Here is a 22,916-nt window from a genome sequence, read left to right as displayed (position 1 = left end):
TGACATGAGACCTGTGTTAACCTCTTTGAAGCCCCAAACGATTTGGAGCTATTGTCTGCCCTTGGATGTAACTACAAAACCTGTGGAGAGTGAGCAGTCAGGAGTACTCCTCCTGTTTGGGAGCTTCCCAAACATGGGGAAAAGCTCTGGATATGCGCAGCATTTGTGCATTGTCAGTGGAGGAGATCAACAGGGTTATTTATGCAGAGAAAATAGGAGTTTGTTTCCATCAGGTTTTTATCCCTAGATACAATATAATTCGTGCGCCTATCCTACTTAGGGTTTTAGGGAGAAAATGAGGAAATACTGAAAAAAAAAAAAAGGTGTAATGGGATAAGTTAAACTGATGAAATGTCTGCCAGTCACTCGGTGTGTCTCCCCATCACTCTCTCTCCACCCCATGGTTGTCGCAGCATGAGCGCTTTAATTAATATTGAAGAAAAAAAAGAGAACCTGGAGGAATAATAAGGGCAACTAATGCAAATGAACCGTGTGTGCAGTCCTCCCCACAGCTTTTCTTTCCTCCCCGAGGAGCCATAGTAGGATGTGCTCTGCAATTAGTATTTCATTGAAATGATACCTTTTTTTTCTGCAAGAAGGTTACAGCTGGTGGTAGCTTCTTAATACAGTGTGCAAGGTCTGGGGTTCAGCAGAGATTTCATGTTCGTGCAAATGAATGCAAATGATTTTACAATGTCTTGTGGTGTTGCAGCACTTGTTCCTTCCCTACAAAACAGGGACCACGATGTCCTGCAGAAACGCAGTTTCCTTCCCTTCCCTCCTTGACAGAATAGCTACCAGCCCATGGGGCTCGTAGCCCCACTGACCGGGAGGAATATCATCCATCGTTCACTTTGCAATTCTGTTTTTGCACATTTCTGTGAATAGCACATGCAGCCATTTAGGAGAGATGAGCTATTAAAGTGGCTGGGTCTGTGCATGTAAATGCCTGCGGTTTTTTTGGCTCTGGCCAATGCCAAAGTGATTTTTGGTCCCTTCCTGAGGCAACTCCAAGTTCTCCCTGGCTGCTGCCCAGTCAGTGCAGTCCTGAGATGTCACTGCCTGGTGGGTGCTGTTTGGGTTGGAGGAATTAGCAAAGGAAAAGGAGAGCCATGTGAATCCCTCCTCCAGATCAGATATTGGAAAGAGGAGTGTGTGTATCTACGTCTTGCTTTTGCTTGTACCTCCTGGAGCCCAGGTCTGTACAGACAGACTGTGACAAGCTTCTTGCCTGAGCTCCTTCTAACTCTTGGAGGGGCAAAATGTATGTGATCTATGAAAAATAAACCACACAAAAAGGCTAAAAAAATGATGTGCATGAAATCTGGACACATGAAGAGTAGGAGAGCGCCTTTACAAACAGATGCTGGTACACGCAGCTGCCCTTAGTCACTTTGGCTTCCAAGGGCATCTGCACTGCTCACAGACCTACAGGTACTTGTGAGTGTGACTTTAGCAATTGGTTTGAAAATCTTGCCAAATGTTACATCAGTTTTCAAAGGAATAATGCTGGGTTGTACTGCACAGGCTGTAGCTGGGACCCAGTTTTCTATCTTGTTTATGACTGTACAGTGGGAACAGCTGGATGTTGAATTTCTGCTCATCTTTGTGTATGTAAATTCAAAATCTGGCTTCTTTCCTATGACCTAGTGTTTTGCTTTTCTCACTGTAAAGCTCTTCTGAATGATAACAATTCTTTTGTAATACAAAGCAAATGGTTACAGGACATTTTATCAAAATAGTTTCCCTTGTTACTGGAATCTCTTAGTTTGCTGTGTCAAGAGAATTTTGTCAGTGTGACATTTCTGTGGTCTGTTGTCTCAGGGTGCATTAGCATCACCCACTGCAGAAGCGATTGCTCCTTTCAGAGGACCAGTTCGCATTGCCATCCTCCTCTGGTGGGGACTTGTGTCTCACCAAACACCAAGCAGGTTATTTCTCCAGGCTGTCGAGTACTTGAGAATTTTTTTTCCCCCATGGATGTTATGACCACTGAATGCAGACTGGCAGATGAAAGGGATGTATTCTGCTGTCTTTAGGAAGCTTTGCCATTTAGTGTCCATTTACAATTTATTTCTGATTTTTTATTATACTTAATATCCATTCTTATTTACAGTTTAATGTTCATTTGCTGTCTTACCATTCTTTTGCCTTCTATAGGCTGGGAGCACTCTTGTTTTCTTCCTCCTTTTGTTCTCTTTCAGCACAGGAAAGCTATCAAATAAATTCAGTTCTGGATGGTATTTTCCAGTCCTGTATTAACCCTATGGCTTTACATTTGAACCCTGAATTGTATTTCACGTGAAGTAGGTTGGTGCTTCTTCTTTTCCACTGCTGTGTCTGTAACCGTTTCTGTGCTGCTAATCTTCAGCCTGCAGAAGGCATCGCATAGCTCCAGCCACTGTGCAGGAACATGCCTGGTGGCCACATGCTTTCCCAGAATCACCACCGTTGTCCTTCCAGGACAGCTTTGGCCTGGGAGGTGTTGGGGTGGAGAAAGGCAGTAGCATTTCCCTGTTTGCATGCTCAGTGCTAGCGCTGTGACAGAAGCATGTGGCATGGATGCCAAAACAGTCCCTGGTTGTACTGTTCCTTCTAGTTCTGCACAGACCTCGCAAAACATGTCACAACTCCCCACTGAGTGATTCTCAGCAGAAATGTTTCAGTAATTACTGATAAATTTAATTCAGTCCTTCCACTAGGCTGGTGGCCTCTGTGGATGTTTTTGTTGTGGAATAGAAGTGGCACTTTTTTTTTTCCCCACTTGTTTTAAACTCAGTTCAGCATGACATAAGCTAAACCAGAAAAATCCCTGTGTGTCAGAAAAAGAGGTTGACCCTCAGCATTGCATTGATGTGACAACAGCAGTTTGAGCTCACACTGTGGCTTGCCATTGCTCTGCTCTTCTGTGTAAGCAGATCTTTCAACCAGTGGCAAGACGTGGTCCTGCTCAGCTGCACAGGATTTGACAGTGGTCAGGGAGTTGGCAGTGTTTTCCTCTCTCTGGCCATGTGATTGTAAACCAGGAGGGGAAGAGAGCAGCCAGAGGGCAAGCTCTGTATCTCTGGAGAAGGTGGGGCAAGAATATTAATGCTCCTCTGCCATCTGTGGGCAGATCTCAAGGAGCAACAAGAGAGAATGAAGCCTTTGTCCCTCAAAGCTGTTTTTCTTTCCATCTGCACTCCTACGTTGTTGTCTTTGAATGACCATATTCTTAGCACTTGTTCCCAGTGGTGGAGTGCTCTGCCTACCATCTCTCTCCCCTCATTTACCTCTTTCTTCCACAGCCTCTGCCATTGCATCAGGGATGCAACCCTTGGAGCAGAACAGGAGAAAAAACTTGCCAGAGGGAAGGGTGCTAGTACTTTGCATTCTTCACCAGATGAACCTTCCAGGATACATCAGAGATGCATCATGTGCTATCACATTTCTGTTACCTCGAGTGTCTCTTGGGTGAAAAAGCCAGACAAGCCATCTTCAGGCTGCACCTGCATATCCCACTCTTCATTAAAATTGATTGCGGAGCTCACATAAAGTCACCCTTTCTTCAGCTGCTGCCTGTGCTGGTGCAATGCCAAACAGGCGGATATCCCTCTAGGAGTGCATTTATGGTGCTTGCGCAGGTGAGCCTGGCACATAGAAAAGCCAGTCAGCCCCAGCTTTTCCTCTGTGGCAGTTGCTGTATAATTGCTTCATCTTCGCTCTCATCATTTCTTTGCAGAACAACAGCTATGAAGAGCTGGATTTTGTTTCATGCACCGCCAGACTTTGTAGTCTGGTTTCCTGAGGAAGCACAGCTGGTGCTATCATATCACGTGCCTATGCCACTGTGTGCATATCCTTCAGTGCTCATCCTAGTGACTGCTGAACACGTTGGGCAACGTCTACCAAACCTACAGGGAGGTACCAATCTCTGAGACTGTATGTTCCTGTGAATTTTAGGAAAGGGGGCAGCTGGGCAAAAAATAAGTCTAAAACAGGGAAAGGCAGCAGTTTGAGTACAGCTGCTCTTATGCGAAAGTGTGCATTGCTCGAGTGCAGCGAAAACCCTGCCCAGGACAGAGACAGTGGCCCAACTGCAGAAAAACTTCCAGTAGGAGTTTATGTTTCTCAGAAGTAAGGGGACAGACAACGCCTCAGTCTCTGATTTCTAATGACGCTACACTGCAGCTGTACAAAAGTCACTCAGCAGCAAGCTCTGAATTCAATGAAAACAGGCTATCTCAGGTTCAGTGCTTTGTGTGGGCTTGTCTTTCTGTTCATGTCTCAGAAAGAGCCCTTCTGCACCAAAAATTCAGCTTGCCAGACAAGTCAGTGATGTGAGGAGCACCACTGGCAGAAGTTCTGCGTCAGAGCACATCTATTATTCACAGGGTTTGTAGAGTGCAGGGAGTTACAGAAGTCGTGTCCTGCCAAGACACAGAATGTCTCAGAGACAGACAGAAGAACAGCATTTTCTTCCAAGGCGTATGTGGCCCTAAGCATCTCTAGGGATGCACATTTGGTAGCTGATTGGAAACAGGCTTATTTTATTTCTGCCCACAAAGGAAGCCCTGAATTATTTTTTTTTTTAAGCAGTCAGGAAAAAATAATACATGTTTTCAGCAAGCTAGGACAGGTCCTCATTCCTTCCTTCCCACCCACAGGAGCATAATGATGTGGGTAGGGATGCTCATGCAGCAGCGTGCTGCAACACCAGGTTGTGAATTTGTGCTACTTGCATGATGAGGGGTGCCGAAAAATAGTGGGTTACAAGAATAATTGGAGCCAGCAGTTGTCACCAATCTAGTTAATCAGGGCTGCTTCATACAAAGCGCTTCCCTGTCATTTCCACTGTACCGAGCATTCAAAAAAATAGTAATAAAAAACAGTCTGTGGCTGGTACGAGGGTGATGTGACCACCAGGTGCCACTCTTGCTCCACGGGGAATACAGGGCGGCTGAAAGGCCGAGCACAATTTGCAGGAAAAGCCAAAACAGACATCACTAATTTTGTCCATCTCTGGATTTTCCTACAGGCTATAGCAGCCTCTCCTCACCCTCCAGTAAGGGGGACGCTGGAAAACCCCCGACAGTGGAAAACTGTGGGTACTGCTCACCCCGGTCTAAGTTTCAGTTTTCTGGCAGCATTTTTGCGCAGGGAGGGAGGGATGTAGATGGAAAGATGCTGTTTGGGAATGCTGTGGCATCTTTCACTGTCTCCTTATTCCGCCGTACATGGGAAAAGTTCTCCTCTAGCCCATGTACCCTCTGGAAGGCATGAACACCCTGTGGTGTTATTTAGCACTGAACAGAGATTTTATAGTTGCTTTAAGCACAATAGTTACCCCATTGGTTTTGGCCATGGAATTCAAGCTTGAAGTTTCCACAATGTAGCCTCCCTGGTTTTGCTCATCTTCTGGTCACAGTTTTCTGTGTCATAGGGTCCTGGCATTTCCTGGTCCTCATGTTTATATGTGAATGAAATCAGTCCCTTCCGGAGCCGCAGCCACTGCTAGGCTCTCTGGGGCCCCAAGTATACTTTGATTTTCGTGGAGAGAAGCAGGCTTTCCTACCTGCTTGCCCCTGACTAGTGTTACTAGTGGCCCCAGGGTATGGCTTGTGATGGGGTGCCATAGCCGCTTTCATTTTTCAAGATGAAGGGGGTGGGAAGGCACAGTTGGCACTTCCACTCTTGGTTTTCTGATCTTGGTGATCTGGGCTGATGTTTGAGTGCAGTGGTGTTTGTGAAGCAAGGGGCTTCTAGTTCTTTTAGGTTCAGGTGGGCACCATGTGTGCTTCTCACATGACCCTAAATCACATCAATAAGCTCAGTTTTTCTTCTGCTTGCTTTGCTCTCCCTGTCCACAGCCCTCTATTCTGTCCTGCCCTTAATGTTTTGATGTAGCCTATAACATCTCGCTTGAGTTCTCTAATCAGATCTCTTCCCATTTGAGTTCCCCATTGACTAAAGAAACCTGACACTGCCAGCCTCTGCTTCAGTTGGAGGCCCTTCTTGTCTGCTGATTTATCCTTTATGCTGTTTACCTTTTCTTTTCCTAGATCATGAATAAAGATATTAAATACAAGGTCAGTGGGGGCTGCTGATTTCCAAGCCCCGGAGCTAGTGATATTACAAGAGCAATTCCATTATGTGATTAGGTTTCACTTACTGGGTTTTCTCAGGGAAATCGGTTGTCACAGAACAGCAGGCTCCAGCTTCCTGTAACTCTCTTAAATCAATCCCATCATATCACAGGAGCCTTATTTTAATAACTTCCATTGTAATTGTTTAATTGTTTGCTTGAAGAGGCCTCCCTGGTGTATTTAGTAGCAATCAGGTTTTTCAACAGATTACCCTTTTAAAACACAAGAGATAAAAAAAAACCTCAAACCAACAAAGAAACCTCCAAATAAATGTAGATTTCCTGGGAAAATGATGAACTGAAAAATCTGTTGAAAAATGTCAGCCTGGCATTGACACTGCCTAGCTCTTTGGGGTTCTTCAAGTGGTGAGTGAGGAACCTCATATAGGGCTGATAGGGACAACATTTGACAGCGTGGAGAGTGGGGAATGCAACACCCTTATTTGAAAGAAGGGTGGTTAACCCCATGGAAGGGTTTTGCAAGCGTATTTTCATGTCCCTGTTCTGATGTGCTCCCTGGAGGAAAGCGGATCAGCTGATCTGCAGAACCAAATTTAATCTGCTCTCTTCTGTTTTACATGCGTGTCCTGCAGAACATATGCTTCTGTTAGGACAGGGTGGATGAGTTTGTTTAGCTCAAAGTGGTATTTCCTGGGAAAAAAGAAGCATGGTCTCAAGAAGTCCAAGTTGCTGGCTTGGAATCCTGCTTCACGTCTGCTGTGAAGGATTCATGTCAGTGTAGGGGAAAAGCAAGTATGTTGTGGCCTTTCCAGCGATGTCCAACTGCGGCTGTTTGTACAAGGATGAGAAATTGCTGCTATTTCTGAAATAGCTGTTTCTTGGGTTTGGAGGCAGCTGTTATCTGTACATCTGTGCCAGTAATAAGGACTCCTTCCTGGCTCCGGCAGGTTTTGGTTAGCTAGAAAATTTCATTCTTCAGTGAACACTTTCTTTTATCGTATCTAGGGTCAAAATCCTTCCACAGCCCAGCTTACTGGCATGTTTCAGTATAGAGAGCAGTAATCTATCGATTTGTCTGCACCTGCAGACGGCCCTACCTGTTCTGCAGAACAAGTTCTTCCTGCAGTAATAAACACATCAGGGAGTTTAAAATGCAAAGCTATTGCTAGAATAATCACAATGGCTGATCAAAATTTGCACCTTGTTTTCCCCATTTCCCTCCTTTGTTGATAGAAGTGTGCTTGTGCAAACAAGAAAGAAAACATATTTGGTTGTTTTATGCACCTCTAGTCCAGCTTGCCTCCTTGGAAAGGCCCATGCCTGAATTGGGAACCAGATGATCTTCTATAACATCAGACCTGGATCTCCTGCTCCTTTATAGGCTTTTGATATCATCTTCCACCCCTGCTCCATGCGCTAACACGTTGGGTGAGCCAACCCTGGTACATGCCATCAGTATGTTGTTTTTTCACATGGCATGGTCCCTCAGCATGGTGAAAGAAAGGCAGTAATGGAACGAACTGCTGATGGCCTGACTGTCTCGGAGCTGGGGGAAGAAAGACACAGCTGAGGTGTTCTTTCTAGTTCTGATGTTGTATGAAGGTAATACTGGGTTGTCAAAAGTATCTTTTTTGTCCAGGCAAAAATCCAGTTGGCATCACATCACGGGGGAAAAACCTGTGACTGTAACTCAAGAAAGGACCAACAAGCACTGTCTGCAAAAAAATAAAATCATAAAATCAAAACTGATGCATTTAAGTGACCGGCTGTGCATCCAACAATACCTGGTTGAAAGCCTTTCCTAAAGCAAAGCTTTCCCTCAAGCTTTTCTGAATTAACTGCAGTCACTGTCCTTTGCTCTATTGAGAGCTATGCCTATTCCTAGAGCTAATTTAAATTAGCTGTCCCAACTAATTAAAGAATCTTAATTAATGGAAAAATACTGAGTCTTTATCAGGCAGTCCTTGGCTGGAACACAGGCAAAGATACCAGAGCTGAGCAGAAGAGAGATGTTTTCCCTTATGCTTTAAATAACTTGCTAATATGAAAATGTGGTTATAACCAAACTCTCATGAGGATGAAGTTGTTTTCCCACAGCTATAGCCCAAATCTGGATTGTTACTCCATTTCCACTCAATATCCCACTGACTACAGAGTGGTGTTACCTAAGGAAAGGCTGGTTTTGTGTGGGATGGCTCGTGGAGGAAGCACAAGCCAGGGTATAAGCAGGGGACAGCTTGAAAACAGTATTACTCCCTTCCCTGCGAGAGGTGACTCACTGGAAGTGGCTAGCATCCTCCCCCTCTGCCCTCCCGGCCCTGTGGTCATCAGTTGGGTCAAAGACGGCAAGGAGGAGGACAGGGGCAAGCCATGGTCCTCCCCTGCTCAGGCGCCTGCTCCAGGCCCAGGGTGTGAAGGCCAGTGGTGCCACCCAAATAATCTCATGTGAGCTGCAGTTGCATGGGCCAGGTGGTTGAAGCCACAAGCTGACTTTACACCAGGACTTGCGTACTTGCCTCCTTGTGGAGACAACATTCTTGTCTTGATGTTTCGAGATTCACCAGCTGAACAGGTGGATTTTATTTGGTCACTGAGCTTCTGTCTCTTCAGGTTTCCTGGGGGGTTTCTCTGTTCCTGAATCTCTGGCACTTGCTGCTTCTCTGTTGCCCAGGGACATCTGGCTCCTGACAGAAGTGGGTCTGAGCAGCGATGGATAAGAACGTCAGAGCCCCCAGGAGCTCCCTCCGACCACCAACAGCAAAAAAGATAAGTATTTCATAACCACTCACCAGTCTGATGACTATGATGATACACAGTTTTTAGAGGGCACATTTAAGCAAGCAAAGTAATTACTATCCAGTTTAATTAGCTCAGAATTTAATCACCCTTGCAATTGAGGAAAAAGACCAGAGTCTGTCTGTTTCTAATTTAAGCAGTACAAAATTTCTCAGTGCCTGTTCTGGGACACCGAATAGGTGAATCTATGTACCTTTTTTCTCTCAAATGAGGGACCCTACCATCCTTTAATTCTCCACTCCACCAGTGATTTCAGTAATCCAACAGATCATTTAAAATAATTGGTACTAAGCAGGAGTGATTGTGAAGCCCCCTAAGTCCTAGTTTGTGTGATACTTTCTCCAGCACTTTTTTTTTTCTGCTGCCACAGATAAAGAGTTCTTGACCGTTCAGGGCAGGAGAATCCCATTTCTGTTCCTGCAGTGTTTGCAGGAGAGTGCCCCCATCCATTCTGTTTTAAAGAGGGAGAAGGAAGAGAAACGTTCCCCTTGTGAACACTTTGCTGTGCAAACACTGTTCCAGATTAATGGGTTTTGGTCCATTAAATCAACAAAGCAGATAATTTTTTCCATTCTTCTTCAAGTCGTTGTGAGCTTCTTTATGCCTGACTCAGACCAAATCCCTCTCTTCTAGTTTGCCTTCATTTTTCTTTCCTATATTGGCTTCTGCTAGGGCTGAAAAATTATCTGATAGCCAGCTGGTGCCCCACTCAGATGCGTTAGGAAAGGAGAGCGAGGAATTTCTGAATGGCTGAGCACCTTGTGTTTTGCAGTATTAGGGACAAGACCCTGGAAGGTAGGAACACAATTGCACTAATGTTCTCTAGGTCCAGCTACTCTTATGTATAGCTAGACAAGAGGAGCGCATTGAATGAAGCCCAGCAACATAAGAATACAGGTAAGTTATAACGCAGATCTGCAGAGCGCAACAGAGGTAGCTAGAGCTGCTCTGAATTAAAAATAAACCAGCAGTTGATGAAGGCCATTAATGTAAAGGTCAGAAAGTTGTATGTAGAAGCAGAGTGGACTTTAGCAAAATGTTAACAAAAACGAATATAATGAAGAATGGAATCAAGTGAAGGATGAGTTAATCCAAGAGAGCTGTGTGTGATATGCTGCTTGTTGGTATCTGCTTTTGAGTATTGGCCATGATTCAAGGTGTCTTGACTTACTGATAAGTATGTGCTGCTTCTGGGGCTGCATAAAAGAACTTTATCCAAGACTGCGCTCCATGCCATATGGGTCTTCTAGCGAGCGGATTTCTTTCTCTCGCAGAAACCTTCATTGTGGTTGTGTAGCTGTTCATATTACATTATAAATGGCTACACATCCAAGCTCTGCTTAATGATGCTTCTGACTCTTCCCACTTGTCCTTTTCAAGTGAGTAGACATACAGGAGGAAGAAAACCCTCAAGTGATACCACATTGCATGGACTGTACATGTCATTCATGCTTACACCTTATCTCATAAGGTTAAGAGCTTACCTTGCCTTGGGAGGACTCCCTGGCAGGGACATCAAAAGAGACTTTCCTCTGAATCACAGTAACTATGGGGTGGCCATTGCTAGCGACAGGCTACAGGATTTGTACTAATGTTACAGCTTGAGCCTCTGAGCCTGTCAGGAGTTTTGTGGGCAGCTACAAACCTGTTCAGCTTTAACTGCAAAACATTGCTCAAGAATCAGGAAAGCATCAGGGTGCTATTGCACCATCTTCTGCTATAGCTTAATGCCGATTCTGCAATGGTATGGTTTGGCTATTTCTGATAAAAGTCTAATAAAACTAACCAAATGTTAACCAAAACTAAGTAGTCATTAAAACTAACCTGTGGGACAGTAAGGAAAGAATGAATGACCACAAAAAAAGCAGAGAACATATAAAAATAACGCTTAAGTGGACACCAAATCAAGGAGAAACAGATGCCCCTGCCCACACATATATTGAGCAGACACCTCCCAACAAAACACTTAGGACACTGGTGACTCACTTTAAACCTTCCCTCTTAAGACTGGTACCATTGACCTTAGGATGCAGGAGGGCATTGAAAGGGTGAGTATTACCACCGGAGAAAGGACTGAATACCAGAAAGTCTGTGCATAATGATTTTAACTAGAGAATTAATAGGAGTGAGTGATCCTTGGATAGCTTGGAATGTATGTGTTAGTATTGTTGTAACTGTGCTAATGATATGTCTATCCAGTATAGCGACGATTCAAGCCTATGTGCCACGCATGGCACCTAGCGCAACATTGTCTTATGAGCCCTGCTCCAGAAGCACGTGAGGAGACACAGAGCACACAGGAATACATATACCTATATAAAGAATATACATACATATAAAAATAAGTGTGTGTACATATATGTATGTGTATATATCTATGAGTTATATACGAGCTATTCTCTCATATTTCCAAGAACAGAGATTGCGTGAAGGTCAAGGGGGACTACGAAGAATTAAAGGTAGCGGAGCAATGAACTCCTTCATCTCTTCTACCCCAAACTATGTAGCACTGACACACAGGGCATATGCTCTGGAGAGTGCCTTGCCTTGCCTCCCTCCATGACACACAAGCATTGAGAATAGCCTTGTCTCAAATAGGCAGAGCCACCCAGACCTGGTGAGTCCGGGTGAAGGAAGGAGGAACAGGCAATCTTCTCTTCCCAGGCTCCTCCCAGGAACAGGCAATCATCTCTTCTCTGAGTGAATTGTGAGAAGCTCCTTTTACTATGCTGGATTATTTAAAACCTGTTCAATTTTGCAGAACATTCCCTGGGATTAATATTTTAAGCACTCCTGTGGTGAGCATAACAAAATTTGAGAGAGGTCATTGCTGCCTTGTTGGATATTGACTTCTGTCCCATGAGGAAGCATTTTAACTGAGTTACAAAGTGTTCTTCTCTAAGATGCTTAAAATAGGACCGAGGAACCATTATGATATAAACTAATCAGCTGGACATCAAACTCAGAGATGATCCTGAAATTGCTTAAACATCGATTCTTTGTTATCTTTTCCTGTGGAGCATATTGCTCAATTCTGTTACCATTGAACTCGTGTCAGAAGGAAATTTCAGTGAGCAGCAGCAATACAGAAAACTTAGATTTTTTTTTTTTTTTTTTTTCACAGAAGATTTTTCTCTTTTCACTATTTTAACAGTATGGGTGTATGATCAGAGAAATCGCAGCTTTTGTGTATTTTTATTCCTTCTCAATGAAACAATGTTATTACTTATGATTACTGAGCCAGTCAGGCATGAGAGAATGGATGTTGCAAGTATATCATGATACTACTCTTAAAATTTTAAAAAGACACATCAAATTAAAAGACATCAGGCAGTTGATTTCCCCCCTGAAAGTCCCATTGAAACGGTCCATGCAAAAAGAGGGCAAAACTGGGATCTTTCTTACCCCTTTTAACTTCATTCCTATTTGTTTAGTACTTTTGAGAGCCTAAAATGAGGGGAATCATTCACAGCATGCCCAGTATGGGCCTTAGCCAAACCCCATAGAAATCAGTTGGAAAAGATCTTTCCTGGGAGGTGGACTAAACTTGGTATTAATCAGAAGCTGCCAAACCTTAAGTGGTTGTCTCTGTGCTAATGCCACGCTGTCTCCCATCACAGCCCCTGTTCTGATTTAAATCTACTTTTTCTTCCTGGAAGGGGTAGGTTTGTTTTATATTTTAAAGTGCCACTGGCATGAAGTTAGCAGAGGCTCCCAGGAGCTTGTGGGAAAATGTTCTGGGATGCCTTTCGTATCTGAATATGGTCTCATGCTAAGAGAAGGTTGCAGGGCTGATAATGAGTGTGCAAATATAGTTGAGACACTGCAAAAATGTACAGATGAGACATTGCAAAAATAAACATAGGTGAAGAGGGCTGATCCAGTGGTCCACTGTTCTTTGCTAGAGCTGAGCACTGCTGCCATGCTCTGACATTTCAATGGGCATCAGGGAGCTCTCCTGAGGTGCAAGGAGCACACAGGGTATCTAGGTGGAACACGACTGATGCCAGGGAAAATTACCTCTTTCCTGAAGGGATGCAGGATTTCTCAAAATCAATCTATGATCCATGTGGGGGCAGATCCTCTGGTCTGAAGTAGCTGAGAGCTCTGTTGCTTAATAACAATTGAGAATTTTTCATACAAGTCCGATGCAGAATTTATTTCCAGGAGGAATTGCTAGGACCTCCATGACAGCTCATGGCTGCAATTCTCTATTAAGCCCTCTCATTGCAAGGAGATTTTTTTTTTTTTTTTCATTTTGACTTCTAGTTGTGCTTTCTAACTTTTCCTCTTTGCCCTCTGTGGCTTCCTTTGCCCTCCTTTTCCAGCAGGTTAAAAAAAAAAAAAGGATCTTTAATAGGATCAGTTCCTCTCTTGTGCTAGTTGACCACTGCAAAGTAGGATCTGCTTCCTTTCTTGAGCTTTTGCATATATTATTCCCAGTCCTCGTACCTGCTGGCATATGTCATGGGCAGTGCTCCCTCAGTTTGTTTTCCTGACTGCAGTGACAATGCAAGTTAAATCCCTGTAAGTGAACTGGAGGACCCCCCTGCCAAGGGCCAGAGAGATGGATGTGGAGACAGAGATACGGTGACTGGGATCTAAACAGTACAGGGAGGGAGAACTAGAGCGGGGAAAAAAGCACAGGATACTTCTCCTTTCCCTTGTTCTGCAAGTAAATGGGAAATACAGAGAGATGCACACGAAGCAGAACTGGTCATACCCTCCCTTAAAATTCTGCTCAAAAATGAATGACAGTTTCCCTGTGTTTCTCAGTGCATCTGAGACCACGTTTCACCTGGGGAATTCGCATCCACCGGTTCTTCAGTGCAAGACGTGGCGAATCTTTCATGTTGGGAGCATATCAAGGAATTTATATTTTTTCAAACTGACCCCAACACCTTAGTCTAAATAACATTCTAAAGCCAGCAGGGAAATTACTTGGAAAGAAGCAAAATCTTTGTGTTCCCTAGCTTGGCTCACTGTCCTGTGTTTGCTCTTCCCACCTCTTGCTTTAAATGCATTAGCCTTTCTGCTCCCCCCACTTCAATCCCCAGCTTGGTAAGGCACAATGCGGGCAGTCTTGTGAACAGCTTGGCTGGATTTTAAGCACAGGAAGGGCTGGGGCTACTGTTTTAAGTCTCTTCTACTTTCCAAAGACTATGAAATAACTATCTCCCGGGTGTTCACAGAGGCACGTCTCTGTCCTGGCTGCATGTAGTCTTCTCCTGAAGATCTAGATATAAAACTAATGCATTCACAAAAAGCTTCTGGGAACAAATGCCTGCAAGCCAAGTATTTGTTAGGAGACAAAATCTTGTTCACTTGTTTAAAAATAGGTGCTTTTTCCTCTTTGCTCAGCCCACATTACCTTGCTTTTCAGGGTGGCACTAGCAAGGCGGAACTAGCTGGCAAACCCAGTCTAACCCAAGAGCCTAGACCACAAGCCCTGGGAAGGAAATGAGGTTTTGCCATGGCTATTTCCTTACCACCTGTATCCAGAAAGAACATATTGTGGTACCAACCTTTACTGTCCTTGCTCAGTCAGTGGTTAAGGGTAGAAGTCCAGACTCAGCAGAGAATATAGATATCTGCCAGCCATTCACCTCCTGGTGAAGTACACAGCCATCAGTTTTCCACCATGGCTCTCTAGATCTGTGCATGGAGGCAGAGAAGTGCCTCCAAACAGGATTCATTACATCCTCCTCGGAGATGTCAGCCACAGATAACAGAGAAGAAAATACTGAGCAGTGAGTCTTAATTTCTGATTGTCTCTAGGAGGGAAGAACCTTACTTGCTGTCATGGAGAAATACCTTGTTCCACGCAGGATGAATGGCTTGTCCTTCTTTCCTGGAAGTGGGTGCCGAGGTCCTTTTTGGGAACCAGCAGAGGAAAATCACCCTTTAAAGCTAAGCAGATGGCAGGTGTTTTATCCTTTTTGCCAATAATAAGGTGTGTTAAAAGCTCTCTTCCATGACATGAGAGACACAGATTTAGTTCATGCCTCCTTCTGTGGGGGTTCACATACACGCTTTCCATTTCCTACAACAATGCTGGGACCAACAGGCAATAACCTATTGTGAGGGGAGGGCTGGGGGAGTATTTCTGGTCTCTCCTGATGAACTGAGCCCATTTTTGCATTTTCGCTATTGTGTCTGTGGACTGATTTAATGTCATTCAGTGCAGAAATAAGCTGAAATTAATATTTTTGTTTTGGAATGAAAATTTTGATATAAATACCCATTCCGTTGCCAAATTTTCATCCTTGAGCAGCAGACTGATTTTTAAAACCACTTTTAGGTGGGGAGGTTTTTAAAAGTCTCTGCAGAAAATGTATTCCTAGTCAATAACTAAATTTTCAAATTATGGAGAGTCCCAGTGTGTTATTTGTGTTACTTATATTCTAAGTGAAGTGAAAAATACCTGAAACTCCTCCTTTATGTCTCAATTCTAGCCTTAGAAGGAGAGAATGTATCTTGAAGCAACCTTCAATATCACTAAAGAAAAATAATAATCAAATTTGTTGCATGAACTGATCAGTTCGTATTGTCAGCTTCAATGTATACAAAAAATCTGCAAAGAATTTTAATTTTGTCTGCAAAGTTTAACATTGTAAAATTTATGACTGCAGAATTCAATTAAAATCGGTGGAGTTGAGCCAATAGAGAATTTGACTTCACAAGAATAAGTACCTTTCATGGTCTCAACAGACCAGTTTGTTAGTGGGCTGTCAGTTCCTAGAAGTCAACTGCATTTGCTCTGGAAAACAGGAATAACTGTACACAACTCTAACAGAAGCTTTAAAAAAATATTATTTTCTTTCACACCTAGATTTTCTGTTTCACTGTGGGGCGAACGTACCCAGCTCTGAATTAGGCAAAATTGCCCTTCTGACTTGGAAAGTGTATTGTGATATCTCCAGATAAAAGGGATGAGAGGGCCGTTACTTGGAAGAGTAGGGAAAAGGGACAAAATAAATGAGCGCAACAAATTTGCTGTGTATTTTCTGTCATTTTTATCTTAGAAATATGAGATACTTAATGAAAGGTGCTTCTCCTAACACCACGTTTCCATGCCCTTGGCAGCAGTGGAGGTCATACGTTCACACAGAACAATTCTTTGGTGACCTCTCTGATGTGCTGAGCACAAACACGCTTTTCTTTGCCCTGGGGGCGCTAAACTTCCGTTTCCACTTGTTTCTTCAATAAACATACATATTGTGTCAGCTATAGAGAACTGCCTCATTTCTGAAAGCTGCCTCTGTGTCTATCTCACTGAGGAGCCTGGCAATTCAGGAGAGCACTTTTCATCTGAGTGGTCCCTTAATTTTCAGCCTGTCATCTTTGGTGATTAGTGGCAGGGATGTGGACAACCCCTGTGGGCAGACATGACAGCAGTAGGTGTAATGTTTGTTAATTTTTGACCCTTCCCAGGTGACAGCAGCAAGCCCCTTTTTGGAAAGAGACCGGAATGAAATCATTGTGGTTTTGCTTCAATGTTTGAACTTTCTCTATTTTTCTGGTTTCTAATTAGGATGAGGTGGCACTAACAGTTACTTCTCCTCCTGGATTTTTCTTATGACTGTATGCAGGAATGGATGCAATTTCATAAGGTCAGGTTGTGCTAAAAGCCTGTGCAGAGTCATGCAAATATATATTAATTAATGCAAAAGTGAACTTTGTGTTTCTCAGAGTATATAGGCTGGTCTTTAATGCTTGTTGGTTGTTAAATACTGACCCTGAAAGCCCCTAATTCACGTAGTTTTCTCATGTGTTTGATTGTCCAAAAGCATTGCGAAGTTACACCTAGTGCGTATTAAAAGTCTGCTAGAAACATGAAGGAGTGGTCAGAGGGACCTGCAGGAGGTGGCCCATGGGTCACAGATCAGGTCCAAGGCAAGTGTTGGCAGCCAGACTCCTAAAAAGATGTAAATTTTCAAATCCATGCCTGGGTCAGAAAGTTCTGCCAAGGTCTGGCTGTAAAAGTGATCCATGTAAATAAGCTGATTATGAGACAGTTGAGTAGTGATGAAATTCAACTTGTGCAAGGAGCCAGCAAAAAGCCTCTGTAGCCCATCACGCTCCCATTAAGCTCTTATTTTGACTGCTGTATGCAGCCAGTGAAAAGACACTTCACCCCCAGCAAAGACCGTATATACACACTGAGATTTTGTCTGTGATGCTGTCAGAGTCCAATATTCTCTGACCAGGCTCCTCCAGATGTTCCATGAGGAGGGTTTAATGTTTCATATCAAATTGACTTCTTTGATATATGTGGCTTTATATGTGATTTTGATTTAGGAGAGTAATAGTAGCAACGTACTGAAGGCACAACACAAGCACGGTATTGCAATAGTAATACACTGTACAATCACAATACAAAGGTGATTCCTGGTCACATGCTGGGTGTCATGTCCACAGTCTCCCACCCTGTTTGGTGCTGCGCTGTGCTGCACGCACAGCCTGGCCTCCAGGCCCGTGTTGTGCTGCACAGATCCCTTGGCCGTGGGATAAACTTTGCAGTTAATTGCAATGGAGGAGCCTGCAGGCACCTCCCTCTTGACGTGGGTGATTAGGCCTCCTCCGTGTCCATGCCATTGTCTAGGTGTGCAGCTGCCAGTTCTCATGTGAACATCCTTTCTGTTTGGCAGTGGAAATGATGAATAGAGTTGTTTCTTTTAAGAAAATCCTATAATACCTCCAATGACCAAAATGGGGGAATACCTCCTCTGCAGAAGGTGTCTGCCCAACATGCTGTGCATGGGTCGGAGGATCATTTGATGCTACACCACCTGCAGTTCCCACCAGCTAGCAAGATGTAAGATTATCTATACCATTCTCTCCTTATAGAGTTAGCTGTAATAAATAGCATTTAAAATTATACCTTACAGAGTCCATGTGCTTTTTCTACTGTTATCTTACCTGCACCTCCTGGTGCAAAACAGGAGAAAAGGCTGGGTGCCTGCAAATTTAATAATTGTCATTATTATGTTATTTCTGCCCAGGCTTTTCTAGTCCTACTTGGGCTTACACATGCAGACTTAGGAATTTGAATTAGTAACATTAGACCATTTCATGTTTTCATTTTCATCATTCATCACTAAAACTAATAACCTAATCATAAGCAGTAGTCAAGCATAAATATACCCTAAAAAACCAACAGTTATGACACTGGATAAATATAACTCAGTTTATAAAAGAATTAAGCATGTCTGTCCTGGTTTGAGAGACACAGGATTAATTTCAGTAATTTTACTTTTCAGTAAGGTCTCTTCTAATGCTTGGGAAAACTGCATTTTTGGAAGAGTCTAGTGTCTGAATTTGTGAAAGTATTTACTTTATAGCCAGCTATGCTATCTGGGCTTCAAGGTCTCAGTGTTTTCAGGCTTTGTGGATGCAGGGATGAGGAGAAGTGAGACCCAGGCACTTGACCCAAACTGGCCAACATGATTATTTCATACCATGAATGTCACATTCAATATAAATTAGGAAGTTTGCTGAGGAGTTTCTCCTCTTCTATAATGGTGGAGGTCCAGAGAACTTCTTCCCCTGGTGCCGGACCCCTGAGCGCTTCCCTTCCTCCCAAAGCTGTAGTGCTTGCAGTGTCCAACATTTGCTGTCCACTGCTGGGAGTGCACAGCTTCCTGCTGATAGAATTGGCTGAGTATAATCCTCTTATATTTTACATTGGTATTGGGTTCAATATTGGTTCTTTAGTATTATTAATGTTTATTGTTTAGTCTTATTCTATTAAATCCCTTTATATTTCAATCCTCGGGTTTCCTTTTTTATTCCTGTTTCCCTTTCCCAAGTGGGGAGGGGTCATTTGGTGATAGGATAACTGTCTAAATAAACAATAAATTGTTGTGGGTTCTTCAAACCATAACAATGTCACAGAGAATTAAAAAAAGACATTTTTGGACAAGGTTTCTCTGTGCAAGTGTGGAACTTGCTGAGAGTGCCAAGCTGATTAAACCAGACCGCTTCTGGCATTCGAGCTGCTGTTGAGCTTGTAAGAAACAGAAAGGCACCTTGTGGATTTGCCTGCTGCACAAGCACGTACTCAAAAAGCGATCATATACATTCAGGGGCAGAGAGGTCCTTCAGGGGCTCATAGAGCGGATATGACATCTGGCTCAAGAAGTCTCCAAGGCCTGAGATGGCAGCAGCTGAGAGGGTATTTCAGAGGAATTACCTGTGTGCGGTAGCCCAGTCCCGTCACCCTTCTCATAGACATCTGCTCCTAATGATGTTTAGAGACAAGACACATCCACCTTCTGTCTGATCCTGTATGTCTGTTAGTTCTTTTGTATTAGTCTTGGGAAAGCAGGGTTGAATTACTGAGGTGAAGAAAGAGAAGCAAACTGAAAAATGCAATATTAAAGTATGCATAGGCATATTCCCAAAATACAGTTAACCTTGCTCAGCAGATAGAAGTCAAAGTGAAAACGCCTGTCTGGCAACCTCTCACATTTAAAACTTTGCATATACAGGTTTATGTAAAAAGCTGTATATATACACTACAAGATGAAGCTGTTTTGTTCTTGGCAAATAAAATAGCTTTGAAACCATAGATAAGTGATTTGTTTTTATGTGGGTGATAATCGTTTGCACTGATGTGAAGCGACCCCAGGGAGGTCAGTTTTTGTGCTCATGGATCTTAATCAAAGTCAGCTGCACTATGAGCATGTGTGGCTTCATGGAGCCCTGTTTCAGGTTTATGATGATTAATCTCTTTTGTCACAGTTCTGCCCTGTACCCTGGCCAAATGAGGGCTCCACTGTTCTTGGCACCGTGCCTCTTCCAGTTCAGAGATAATCCCTCCCCCAGAGAGCTCACAGGACCGACCACAACTGGGGGGAGATGGGAGGACAGTACCCTGTCCGTTGTCACAGAGTAGCTGACTGCGGTTTAGGCTCAGTGCATTGAATCCCAGTCCATTATCCAGGGCTGCCAAACTTTGTAGACCACCAACCATGGCTCCCATGACTATAATGAACCAATGACTCTTAGGACCTTTAGCTATTGGTCTCCTGGTACTGAGCAGTCATCCAAAAACTTTTGAAATCAGGCATTCAGTAGAAAATTTAGGTTCATGGCATATTATTTTTTCCTTGATACGCCATATTCTCATATCCCTTATTTCCCCAGGAAATAAGTATTTTGCCATCTGTCTTCCCCCCACTAATGTCTGCTTTACTCCAAAGAATTATTTTTGCTTTCAGAAACAGTCTACCCAGTACCTATCTGCTTAAAATCCAAGCAATTGTTCTAAACTTGTCTCTGGCTTTGAAGTCTGCTGCTGCTATTTCAGGCCAGAAGAAGGTCTGGAGGGCTCAAAGCTTGTCTACTTTTTCCAACTATCCCATCTTTATACAAGGTCTAGTACAAGATACTTCCTCCATCTACAGACTTCCCCTCCCCATATCCTTAGACTGTCACAGCTACAATGGCACTCATATCTTCATACTTACTTGGGATACAACAAAAAATATTTATTCTCACCATGCTGATGTACAACACGTCCCATTTGTCTCTCTTCAGAGAGGTTGGCACAGTTGATGTGCTTTTTTAAGGAGGGGATTTTTTCGTCCTGAATTTTTTTAAAGGAATCTGTAGATGGAAACATTTTTGAGAGAGGTCTTAACATGTGTGAGTCATTTGAGGAGGAAAACCGTTTCACCAGCACAGCACAACCAGTGGGAACAGCTGAAGAAGACTGAGGGAGGAGCAAAGCAAGACAGGTAAGAAGGAGCAGGATGGCTGTCATGCTGAGAGGCCAAAAGGTGGATTTGGCTTTGGAAGACGAAAGCGGGACAGGATACCGCTAGGCCTGACTTGGAGAGAGAGAAGGAGAAATGAATAGCTCGGCAGACTGACATCAGCTTTCAAAGTGTTCATACGAAATTAGCACCCATATTTTGTGCTCATACTGCTGATGTGTCCAAGCAAGTAACTGCAGTGTTTGTGTTTGAGGGAGACAGAATCTCGGCTGGTCCAGACATCAGCTGCCTTTAATAAGTCTGGCTTTGCTGTGCATGTACAACTAATCCTATGGTTGACTGGGCCTGTTGCTTAAGTCTGACATAAAAGACTCCAGCTGCAGGCAGGATCTCTGTCACTTAGATTTGATATTGTCTTTGGCACTCATACTTCCACCCAGGACTGACTCAAGGCACAAACCTGCCTGACTTAAGCCGTAGGGTTCGTAAAGCCATCAGCCAATGCTAAAACGGCGTGTGCGATATGCTCTTTGCAGGTCATAAATATTCAGGGCACCAAAATGGAGATAAAAGGAAAAATCACAGATGTACCAAAACTGGATGCATTTTTCACATCAGGTGTATTAGTTACCATTACTATCATGAACTGGAGAGATGGTACTGTTCTTATGACTGAAAAGGTGACTGACGATAATGAAACACAGTCAAGACTGCAGGAACATCCCAACCAACACACACCTCACCCTCCACCAGACCCAGCTTTGCCCTCCAGTTAGCAAGAAGTTCTCTTCCCCCATACTGGATAAGAAAAACATTTTCAATCTGTCAGAATCAAAACTGTGATTTTAGTAAGTCTCTCTCTATATTTATTCAGTTGGTAAGGAAACAAGCTCTTTAGTGCAGGCTGTTTTCAAGCAGGAACTACATAAGGGTGAGTCTGCAAATTAGAAATGGTTACGATCGCTATTGCAGGCATCATTCTGCTCCTTCGTGTGCCAGTTGTTTTTCTCCCACAGGCTTCTTGTTCTGTACAACTGACTTTAATGGCTATAATTGCATTTCTGAGCCTATGAACGATCCTAAACAATTGCAGTTTAATGTTAGTGCACAGAAAGTGACAAAAAGAACTTGTTACATTGGCTCGGTGAAGCAAAGCAACAGTGAATAACAATACTGGCAGGTGGACTTGGAAAGAGTTGTAATAGAACGTTGTTCATCCACAGATCTTGTACTCAAGGAGATAACCTGACCTGCATGGAATTGCAATGGAAAGGGTTTTACCTGGGAATTTGAGAGTTACTCAGCCAATTTGGTCCATTCCTAGAAGAGCACAAAAAGGTGATAGAAATGTTGCTACAAGGACTACTTCATCCTTTTTTGAAAACACAGGGGATGAATCTCTTCTCCTGAACTAGCAATTTGTCTGCAATTACTTCTGAACAAAGAAAAGTGAAACATTATTCATTTAGAGTTGTCAGCCTCACAGAAATATTCCATGTTGAGCAGTTTTTCACATAGTGATTTTTAAAGGATTAAGTCCCAAGGAGTAGTTTCTGGAATTTATCCCCATTCACTGGAGATGGCGTATTTCTTTGAGAACAACAGTAGATTTCTTGTAAGAGTATGGTAAATCTGATACTTTATCACATTGCTGTGGTCAGTCTCATGACAATGGAATATATATGTCAGGACATAACATACGTTTGCAGGCATGGCTAAAAAAAATTGAGCGAGTTTGCTGTAAAGCTCTGTGAGCTTGGCGTGCACCTTGAGAGCAGGGAGCAAGAAGGATGGGAGCAGTCACTGGCGCTCCTGCAGAGCTCCTTCCAGCAGCATAGCATGGCTGTCCCACACCCTCTCCTGCTGCAGCAGCGTGTTTGGCTTTCTAAAACTCAGACATAGCAAAACAGACAAAAGGGCTGTGTTTTTCTGCTGTCCCAGCAATCTGCTGCCCTAATTACGTGATTATTTTGCCCGTGCCTACAACTTGTCCTGGCTCATAACTATGTGATCAAGGCTGTTCCTGATTTTTTTTAATTGATTAAAGCAGCTCTTGATTCTTTGGACAAGAGATACAAGGTATAAAGCTTTAACTCTAAGGCAGGGGAATAAATAGATTAGAAAGTATTTTGGTTCAGCTTCAGAATTAAATTCTTATTTGTTTCAAGACCTCACAAGAAGATGTGGACCAGAAAGCTGTTATTATTGGATGGGAGAAGAAAAAGATGCCACAGAAACATAAAAGTCAGAAGAAGAAAGGAGTTACATGCCAGAGACAGGGAATCAGGAGGGGTGGGAGGCTTTGTCTTCAT

Source organism: Larus michahellis, chromosome 2 (genome assembly GCF_964199755.1).
Source record: "Larus michahellis chromosome 2, bLarMic1.1, whole genome shotgun sequence".
In the NCBI taxonomy this organism is placed as follows: domain Eukaryota; kingdom Metazoa; phylum Chordata; class Aves; order Charadriiformes; family Laridae; genus Larus; species Larus michahellis.
This window is presented reverse-complemented; position numbering follows the sequence as displayed.